Source organism: Rhinatrema bivittatum, chromosome 5 (assembly GCF_901001135.1).
Source record: "Rhinatrema bivittatum chromosome 5, aRhiBiv1.1, whole genome shotgun sequence".
In the NCBI taxonomy this organism is placed as follows: domain Eukaryota; kingdom Metazoa; phylum Chordata; class Amphibia; order Gymnophiona; family Rhinatrematidae; genus Rhinatrema; species Rhinatrema bivittatum.
In genome coordinates, this window is record NC_042619.1 from 121212721 (window position 1) to 121222748 (window position 10028).

The following is a 10028-nucleotide window of genomic DNA, read 5'->3' on the forward strand; positions in this document are numbered from 1 at the left end:
CTCCCCGCATCTTCCCCTCCCCTCCCTTCCCCTACCTAACCCACCCCCCCCCCCGGTCCTATCTAACCCCCCCCTTACCTTTGTCGGCAAAGTTTTGCGCGCGTCGGCCGGCAGCCCCGCTCCGTCCTCCGGTCCCAGGGGCTGGTTCGGAGGCCTCGACCACGCCCCCGGGCCGGCGCCATGCCCCCGGGCCCGCCCCCGTAACACCACGGCCCGCCCCCGAAACGCCGCGTCAGTAGGCCCCGCCCCCGACACGCCCCCTTACAAAAGCCCCGGGACTTACGCGCGCGCCGGTGGCCTATGCAAAATAGGCGCACCAGCGCGCGAGGGCCCTGCGCGCGTAAATCCGGAAGGATTTACGCACGCGAGCCTTTGAAAATCCGCCCCTATGTTTCTCTGTGGTGATAAAACACCTATCGGGTCTGGCAACTTATGTTCAAATTGTAAGCCCTGAATCTTGCATCTTCTAGCTTCTGAAGAAATGTGTTGTAGTTTCAGAATGGTTCAATGCTGAAACTTGCCCGACATGACCAAGTAGCAAAGTTCTACACTTGCTGCGGATTAGTATGTTAACAGCAAGTCTGTGCTACAAAAATCAACATGGCACATATCTGAAACTCGTTACATGTTTCTTATTCTTCGCTGTAACAAGTCAGTGCCGCGCACCTCCATCGAAATTACTGTGTTGTCAACGAGTCTGTGCTACAAAGAATCATCAAGGCACTTATCTGAAACGTGTTGCATTTTTCTTGTATTCTTCGCTATAACAAGTCAGTGCCATGCACCACCGCCAACGTTAACGTTTCGCCTAAAGCTTCCTCAGGGCGGATTCTGTGAATTGATGTAAAGAACAGAGCAACAAAATTAATCATGAATATCTGACACACATTAAAGTCATTTTAATGGTCTGTAGTCACGCTTCTCTCTCAGCTTTTAAGAGTATCGGGCTCAAGTGTGCCAACAAACATGGCTACGGCTATGTGGATTACAAACTGGTTAAAAGACAGGAAACAGATAGTAGGATTAAATGGTCAATTTTCTCAGTGGAAAAGGGTAAAAGGTGGAGTGCCTCAGGGATCTGTACTTACACTGGTGCTTTTCAATATATATATAAATGATCTGGAAAGGAATACGGTGAGTGAGGTTATCAAATTTGTGGATGATACAAAATAATTCAGAGTAGTTAAATCACAAGCGGATTGTGATACATTACAGGAGGACCTTGCAAGAGTGGAAGATTGGGCATCCAAATGGCAGATGAAATTTAATGTGGACATGTGCAAGGTGTTGCATATAGGGAAAAATAACCCTTGCTGTAGTTACAGGATGTTAGGTCCCATATTAGGAACTACCACCCAGGAAAAAGATCTAGGCATCATAGTGGATAATACTTTAAAATCGTCGGCTCAGTGTGCTGCAGCAATCAAAAAAGCAAACAGAATGTTAGGAATTATTAGGAAGGGAATGGTTAATAAAACGGAAAATGTCATAATGCCTCTATAATGCTCCATGGTGAGACCGCACTTTGAATACTGTGAACAATTCTGGTCGCTGCATCTCAAAAAAGATATAGTTGCGATGAAGAAGGTACATAGAAGGGCAACCAAAATGATAAAGAGGATGGAACAGCTCTCCTATGAGGAAAGGCTGAAGAGGTTAGGACTGTTCAGCTTGGAGAAGAGATGGCTGAGGGGGGATATGATAGAGGTCTTTAAGATCATGAGAGGTCTTGAACGAGTAGATGTGACTCAGTTATTTACACTTTCGAATAATAGAAGGACTAAGGGGCATTCCATGAAGTTAGCATGGGGCAAATTTAAAACTAATCGGAGAAAGTTCTTTTTTACTCAACGCACAATTAAACTCTGGAATTTGTTGCCAGAGAATGTGGTTAGTGCAGTTAGTATAGCTGTGTTTAAAAAAGGATTGGATAAGTTCTTGGAGGAGAAGTCCATTACCTGCTATTAAGTTCACTTAGGGGCGGATTTTCAGAGCCCTGCTCGCCTAAATCCGCCCAAATCCGGGCGGATTTAGGCGAGCAGGGCCCTGCGCGCCGGTGAGCCTATTTTACATAGGCCTAATGGCGCGCGCAGAGCCCCGGGACTCGCGTAAGTCCCGGGGTTTTCGGAGGGGGCGTGTCGGGGGCGGGACCGAGCGCAGCGGCGTTTTTGGGGCGTGTCGGCAGCGTTTTGGGGGCGGGTACGGGGGCGTGGCTACAGCCCGGGGCGGTCCGGGGGCGTGGCCGCGCCCTCCGTACCCGCCCCCAGGTCGCGTCCCGGCGCGCAAGAGGCCCACTGGCGCGCGGGGATTTACGCCTCCTAGAGGGAGGCGTAAATCCCCCGACAAAGGTAAGGGGGGGGCTTAGACAGGGCCGGGCGGGTGGGTTAGGTAGGGGAAGGGAGGGGAAGGTGAGGGGAGGGCAAAAGGAAGTTCCCTCCGAGGCCGCTCCGATTTCGGAGCGGCCTCGGAGGGAACGGGGGTAGGCTGCGCGGCTCGGCGCGCGCCGGCTATACAAAATCAATAGCCTTGCGCGCGCCGATCCAGGTTTTTAGCAGATACGCACGTATCTACTAAAATCCAGCTTACTTTTGCTTGCGCCTGATGCGCCAGCAAAAGTAGGCCAATTCGTGCTATTTGAAAATCTACCCCTTAGTTTTTGGGTACTTGCCAGGTTCTTATGGCCTGGATTGGCCACTGTTGGAAACAGGATGCTGGGCTTGATGGACCCTTGGTCCGACCCAGTATGGCATTTTCTTATGTTCTTATGTTCTTAAGTGTAGTTACCAGATGGGGAACTCAAGGCCTCTATAAATGGGAACAATTGTGGGATAGACAGAAACGTTTACCCTTTTCAGATTTACAGCGCCTCTACTGCTGGAAAGGGTGCGGACAAATTGGGACTTTCCTGCACATGTGGTGGGATTGTCTAAAGGTGTCAGAGTTGTGGGAGGATGTCTGAGACTTTATTCACCAGGCGGCAGGATTAACTATACCTGCAGATCCAAAGTATGTTTATTACTAGCTCTAAACCTGTGTTAAGATGGATACAACAGGTCTTCTCTGCTGCCACATGCCAAATTGCTCTCTGGTGGCGCAAGGCTGACGCGCCATCCTTGACCCACTTTCTGTCCTGGTTGGAAACAGTATTTTATATGGGGAGGTTAACAGCTATCAGATGTGACTGCTTTCATAGTTTTGAAAAAGTGTGGCAGCCTTACCTAACCTGGAAAGAGAGGGGCCAGTCAAACACCGTGGGCTAGAGATACGTAGCATGCCTTACCACGCTGCTCACTAACTCCTCTGATCGTGGTTCCTTGGGACGTTATCTTTGAGGAAGCGGGGTCTCTGCACGTTGACAAAGGGTTATCATTTGTTGTTGCGTTCTGGTAACACACAGCTCTTAATCTTATTCTTCTGTTCACCTTTAGTGGCTGGGTTTGCAGTTTAACGGGGGGGGGGGGGGGGGGAGGAGGGGAAGAAATAGGGGGAAAAAATATTTGAACCCGGGTTGTAGACTAAATGAAAAAATTGACACAGCATCCCTTTTTTTTTATCATATGCTACTTTATTGCATTCAGTTTTAGCAATCCACCTCCTCATTGTTGTAATGCACCGTACGTTCTTTTACACTTTGTCTCACTCTTACTTATCGGTTATCCATGATGTACGACAGGTTTACATGCAGGACATGTATTATGTCAATACTATTTGCTGATTATATCATGTTGTCTTATCAATAAAGGACAAAGGGAAGGGCATCCTGGATGGAAGTGGCCTGGGAGCGGGACACGTGAGAAAGTGAATAGGGAGCATCTTTCATGGGAATGGGAGGTTAGAGCAGAAGGGGTGAAAGTGAGGGAAGGCTCACATGGAGACAGGGGCAAGAGGAAGTATGGGAGGGGTAAGAGGAGTGGGGGCAGGGGAGCCGAGGGATCAGCACATGGAAGGGAACAGGGTGTTGTTAAGTGGAGGAGGAGAACGCTTGGGATAGGAGGGGTTGCAAATGAGGGAGGGAAAGGGGTGAAGTCACTCAGTCCTCTTGATGGCTCATTTCTTAATTTGATCTGTTAAAGAAAGGTTCAGACTTTAAAATGTGTAAGGCCCAATGCACATCGCCATTATATACAGTTAGGACAATAATGAAAGCCATTTCCGGGGGTAAAGCACTCTTTTATCCACAGAAATGGGCTGTTTGATTATTGCCCATTCTCTACACCAGTAAAAGTAGGAGCATACAACAAGGCATGCTTTCCCTGTGTAATTTTGCAAATATTTCTGGTTCGGGGTTAGGACAGAGTAGGGAACTATATGCAGAGTTTTCCCTTAAAGTGCCCAAACAAAAAGCAAGCAGGGGTATTGTTTTTCTTTCTAATTTCATCTTTATTGAATCAGTAGATGCAGAATAACACATGTTAGTATCAAAAGCAGCCATAGCAACATATTGGCTAATTAAACAACCATTATGACCCATCTTTTCAACAGTTCCCCCTGTCCCAGACACCCCCTAAACACATACAGCCATTCAAAGCCACAAACACACACAGTCACATCTCTTCTTCCACCTCCTCGGAATAAAACATTCATAGCAGAAGCACAGCAAGAGCTGCTCCCCCTTACATTCAGAGGTTAAACTTTAAATCACTCGAGGGTCCCAGCAAGCCCTGCAGAGGCCTTGCCTGCTCCTGCACTTGTGCCTCTCTCCTGACAACCTCCCACCCACCCCCATCAACTGAGTTTCCACTTGGATCTGGGGCAAGTCTGTATCACCTGCTCCATGAGGGTTTTCTGGGGACAGTGTGACCCCCAAACATGGGGTTTCTCAGTACCCAGAAAAATAAAGACTGTTCATCCAAAAAATACAAGAATCACGGAGCAACTCACTTACCTAGGATACAGAGCGCTAAACCAGAGCTTGTTATGAAGGTAGAACAGTGAACATAAAGGATTTTAAATAAACTGCAGAACAACATGCAGGGGACGAAGAAAAGGAATTTCACAGTAACGCCAACTGGTTTTTAAACCAGAGGATGTGGTTAGTGCAGTTAGTGTAGCTGGGTTCAAAAAAGGTTTGGATAAGTTATTGGGGGAGAAGTCCATTAACTGCTATTAAACAAGTTTACTTATGGAATAGCCACTGCTATTAATTGCATCAGTAGCATGGGATCTTCTTGGTATTTGGGTACTTGCCAGGTTCTTGTGGCCTGGTTTGGCCTCTGTTGGAAACAGGATGCTGGGCTTGATGGACCCTTGGTCTGACCCAGCATGGCAATTTCTTCTGTTCTGCAGAGCTGAATGCTGCATCTGTCTCAGTCGGCTGTGAGAGTATTAAGATCAGCTCAGACTGTACTCCTGGCTGCGGCTGCTTAACATTGGGCTACAGAGCTGAGACTGTCTCTGGTACCACTTGCTCTGTCAGCTTTAAAAACTCTGTCTGTCCTTGTCAGCTCACAGCTCTGTCTCTCTCAGGGACACTCAGCAGCAGTATCCGTCCTCAGCTTGTATTGACTCTGGGGACCCCCCCCCCACCAGGTCAGCTCCAGGTGCTGGTGTCTATAGGGGGCTGGGGTGCATGGTTATACTGCTGCTGCTGTCCAGCTCAAGATCAGAAAAAAAAGATTTTAAAAAAGGGAATTTTACATGGTAGACAAATAATATTACACCCAAATTGTGGAAAGGTGAGCAAACACATTCAATGAAAGGAGAGAGCAGGGGTGTGGCAAAAGAAACTTGCAAATGGGCCAAAAACCTAGCAACGTAGATCAATTCAATAAAAAGAAGGCAAGGCTGCATTGAAAATATATACATAGCAAATTTTATTTAACAATCAGTCAAATCAAATAATATTAAGCATTAAACTGTAGGGAAGGTTGAAGGTGAGGGTCGATTCCGTTCAATATGGAAGTATGGAGAAATTCATGAGTTGTGGATCTGTCCATACGTTTAAACCCCCACCTTCCTTAATCTCCCCCCCCAAGACTTACTTTAAACCCCCACCGTCCTTAATCTCCCCCCCCAAGACTTACCAAAACTCCCTGGTGGTTCAGCGGGGAGTCAGGAAGCCATCCCTGCGCTCCTTCGCGATTTCCATACGGCGCCGATAGCCTGTGTCACAGGGGCTGCCGTGCCATTGGTCAGCCCCTGTCACATGGTCACGGCACCATCTTGTGCTTCTACCACGTGACAGGTAGGTCATGTGGCAGGAGGTCGCTCCGGGATCCCCGTTGGACCGAACCGGAACGTTTGGCCAGCTTGGGGGGGCCTCCTGACCCCCCCAAGCTGGCCAAAAGTTCCAGTTGGGTCCAATGGGGATCCCGGAGAGGAGGCGCGGAGGAGCACGAGACACCGACGTCACGTGCTCCTCCGCCTCCGCTCCGGGAACCCCGCTGGACCCAACCGGAACTTTTGGCCAGCTTGGGGGGGGCTCCTGACCCCCCCAAGCTGGCCAAAAGTTCCGGTTGGGTCCAACGGGGGTCCCGGAGCGGAGGCACGGAGAGCACGTGACGCCGACGTCACGTGCTCTCCGTGAACCGGAACTTTTGGCCAGCTTGGGGGCCCCCCCCCCCCAAGCTGGCCAAAGGTTCCGGTTGGGTCCAGCGGGGGTCCGGGAGCGGAGGCGCGGAGGAGCACGTGACATCGGCGTGACGTCGGTGTCACGTGCTCCTCCGTGCCTCCGCTCCCGGACCCCCATTGGACCCAACCGGAACTTTTGGCCAGCTTGGGGGGTCAGGAGGCCCCCCCAAGCTGGCCAAATGTTCTGGTTCGGTCCAACGGGGGTCCCGGAGCGACCTCCTGCCAGATGACCTACCTGTCACGTGGAAGAAGCACAAGATGGTGCCGTGACCATGTGAGAGGGGCTGACCAATGGCACGGCAGCCCCTGTGACACAGGCTATCGGCGCCGTGAGGAAATCGCAAAGGAGCGCAGGGATGGCTTCCTGACTCCCGGTGGAGCACCAGGGAGTTTTGGTAAGTCTTGGGGGGGTCAGGAGGGTGGGTTGGTTTTTTTTTTTGAATTTGAAATTTGAATTTGAATTTGAATTTGAATTTATTCAACATAGCTATGTTGAATAAGTTGGAAGTCGGGTAAGTCTTGGGGGGGTCAGGAGGGTGGGTTTTTTTTTTTTTTTTAATTTGAAATTTGAATTTTTTTTTTTTTAAATTTGAATTTGAATTTGAAATGTTTTATTGCTTAATATTGCAACATTACTTATTCAACATAGCTATGTTGAATAAGTTGGAAGTCGCGATGCGTTGCGCATCAAACCTTTTTTTTCTCTTTTAAAAATAAAAGATCTTTCAGATCAGTTCTAGTTTGAGCTGAATCCAGCGCTGCAATGTTCCACCTCTTTCTTTTGCTTTTAGTTCAGTTCCAGTTTGAGTTGAATCCAGCGCTGCAATGCTCCACCTCTTTCTTTTGCTTTCAGATCAGTTCCAGTTTCAGTTGAATCCAGCGCTGCAATGCTCCACCTCTTTCTTTTGCTTTCAGATCAGTTCCAGTTTCAGTTGAATCCAGCGCTGCAATGCTCCACCTCTTTCTTTTGCTTTCAGATCAGTTCCAGTTTCAGTTGAATCCAGCGCTGCAATGCTCCACCTCTTTCTTTTGCTTTCAGATCACTTACAGTTTCAGTTGAATCCAGCGCTGCAATGCTAAATTGTTAAATAGTTACATATTTAATTTAAATATTGTTAAATAGTTACATCAATATTTTAATTGTATGTTATACATAATTGGATGGTCCACAGTCTGTACAGCCTGTTTTCCGTCAAAACTGTTATATGGAATTTATTTTATTTAATACCTATTTTATTTAATACCTATTACTAATGTCAATGTAAAGCTTGTTGCTAAGTTATTGTTAAATGTAAACTGCGGTGATGTATTTCTTTACGTACTGCGGTATATAAAAACCCTTAAATAAATAAATAAATGCTCCACCTCTTTCTTTTGCTTTCAGATCAGTTCCAGTTTCAGTTGAATTCAGCGCTGCAATGCTCCACCTCTTTCTTTTGCTTTCAGATCAGTTCCAGTTTCAGTTGAATCCAGCGCTGCAATGCTCCACCTCTTTCTTTTGCTTTTAGTTTAGTTCCAGTTTCAGTTGAATGCAGTGCTGTAGCTCTGGTTTTTTTTTTCTTTTCTCTCTGGGGTGGTGGTAGCTCTTTTTTGTTTCGTGCGCTAGCTGGTCACAGTGCCTTTTGAAGAGGTTGCCGTTCGGAGTTCAGGTGAGGACGGAGAGGCTTTGACGGGCCCAGATAGCATGACAGCAGGAATTGTCTGGCTTGGCATCTGCCTTCTCCTAGAGTACTGTCTGCATCGTCTGTATCCGGATCCGTTTCCGTTTCCTGTGCGGATAAAAAAAAGAGAGCCAAGGTGGAATTTGGTTACTCAGCGGTTGGAATTAAAACAAGGTCTGCTGTCATTTGGGGGGCTTTTTTAAAATTTATTTATTTATTTATTTATTTAAAGGATTTATATACCGGAGGTTCCTGTATAATATACAAATCACCCCGGTTTACAAGGAACAGTAACTATCGCTTCATTTAGCGGTTTACATTGAACAGGTTAATCGAAGTAACAAATTAGTGTATAATACTAAACAGCTAATAAACATGCGAGTTAATAAATAAATAACATGGTAATATGTATGTCAACATGAATATATGTATATAAGATTAAATAAAGGATCCAAAAACATGATTATATGATTAAGAACAATTCCATATTTATCTCCTGAAGAAACATTAGGAAATGTTTCTTCAGGAAAACGGTGGTGGATGCATGGAAGAGTATACAAGGGGAGATGTAGGCAAAAACAGTAACAACATTCAAGAAAGCCTTGGGATAAGTGAGAAATTGAAGGGAAAACCAGAGCTGACTCTTGGGGAGGGAAGGGGGAGACATGGCCCAGAACAGATTGACTGGAGAGGGACCTGAGGCTGAAGGGTAGAGGGGTTGCTCCCCCTGAAGCTGAAGAGCAGGGAGGGGTGAATGTGTGAGGGGGGAGTTTCACACTAACCTCTCTCCTGGCCCTCTGCCACGCTAGTGCTGAGACTTTCAATCCAGTCCTCGGGACACACCCAGCCAGTCTGGGTTTTCAGGATATCCCCCTGACGTTCCCTCAGCGGGATCTCCTGCTCTGCCTTCTAAATCTCCTTCTTGGAGACCTTCTCCTCCTCCTCCTCCTCCTTGCACTTCTGCTCCTGCTTCGATGTCTTCTGTAGGCCATGAAGACTTTGTGTTCTTGTTTTGAGCTAGGAGCAGGACTCCCCCTCCTCTTTCTTCCATTGCTTGAAGTTTAGCTCCAGAAGATTCAGGACCTTTGCTCTCTTGCTATCTAGAGCCCCAGTCAGCAGAAATGATCCCTGCTTGCTGCCAGCCTTTACATTTATAGACACCCTGGCAGCTTTGCCTTTTATCGTGTCACCTCCTGTCATCATAACGTCACAAGAGGGGGGCGGAGACAATGTGAGGCTGATGGGGAGGGGAGGGGTGACATAATAAAAGGCAAAGCAGCCAGAGTATCTATAAATGTAAAGGATGGCAGCAAGCAGTGAGCATTTCTCAAACTTACTGGGGAGTGGAGGAAGTGAGCGAACCAGGAAAAATAGTGGAGTGAACTGGGGATGAGAGTAGTGAACCAGAGTAAGTGAAGGGTTTGTGGGGGGTGGGGGGAGGTAATGTATCACGGTGAGTGAGAGGTTTGGGAGGAGTGGATAAACCAGAATAACTAAGGGGTTCATGGGAAGGGGGGAAGGGGGATGAGCCAGGGTGAGGGGATCAGGTGGGAGGAGGAAGTGAAAGAGGAAGAGTTTGGGGGTGAAAGGGGCTTTGGAAGGGGGATAAGAAAAAGAGAGGATGGGGGTGAGATTCTGCACTTTCTACACTTCACAGTATTTCCCCGTCCTTGGATTGGTTTTACTGCTGGTGGAATGAATGATCCATGAAATGCCTGTCTCTCGCCCCTGATCCTCTCTGTACTGCATTTTTCTCTCTTTTCCTGTTTGAGCTCAGCCTCTCCCTGACCTGTAACT

At 47.6% G+C, this 10028-nt stretch overlaps 1 long non-coding RNA gene across 1 annotated transcript; it reads right to left on the reverse strand.

The window, feature by feature from the left end:
- Positions 1-7222: 7222 nt before the first annotated feature.
- On the reverse strand, positions 7223-9335 carry LOC115091517. Its single transcript, XR_003856742.1, has 3 exons — positions 9014-9335; positions 7936-8339; positions 7223-7646 (listed from the first exon to the last, which is right to left on the reverse strand). It is a non-coding gene; the product is annotated as an uncharacterized LOC115091517 (long non-coding RNA).
- Positions 9336-10028: the final 693 nt, after the last annotated feature.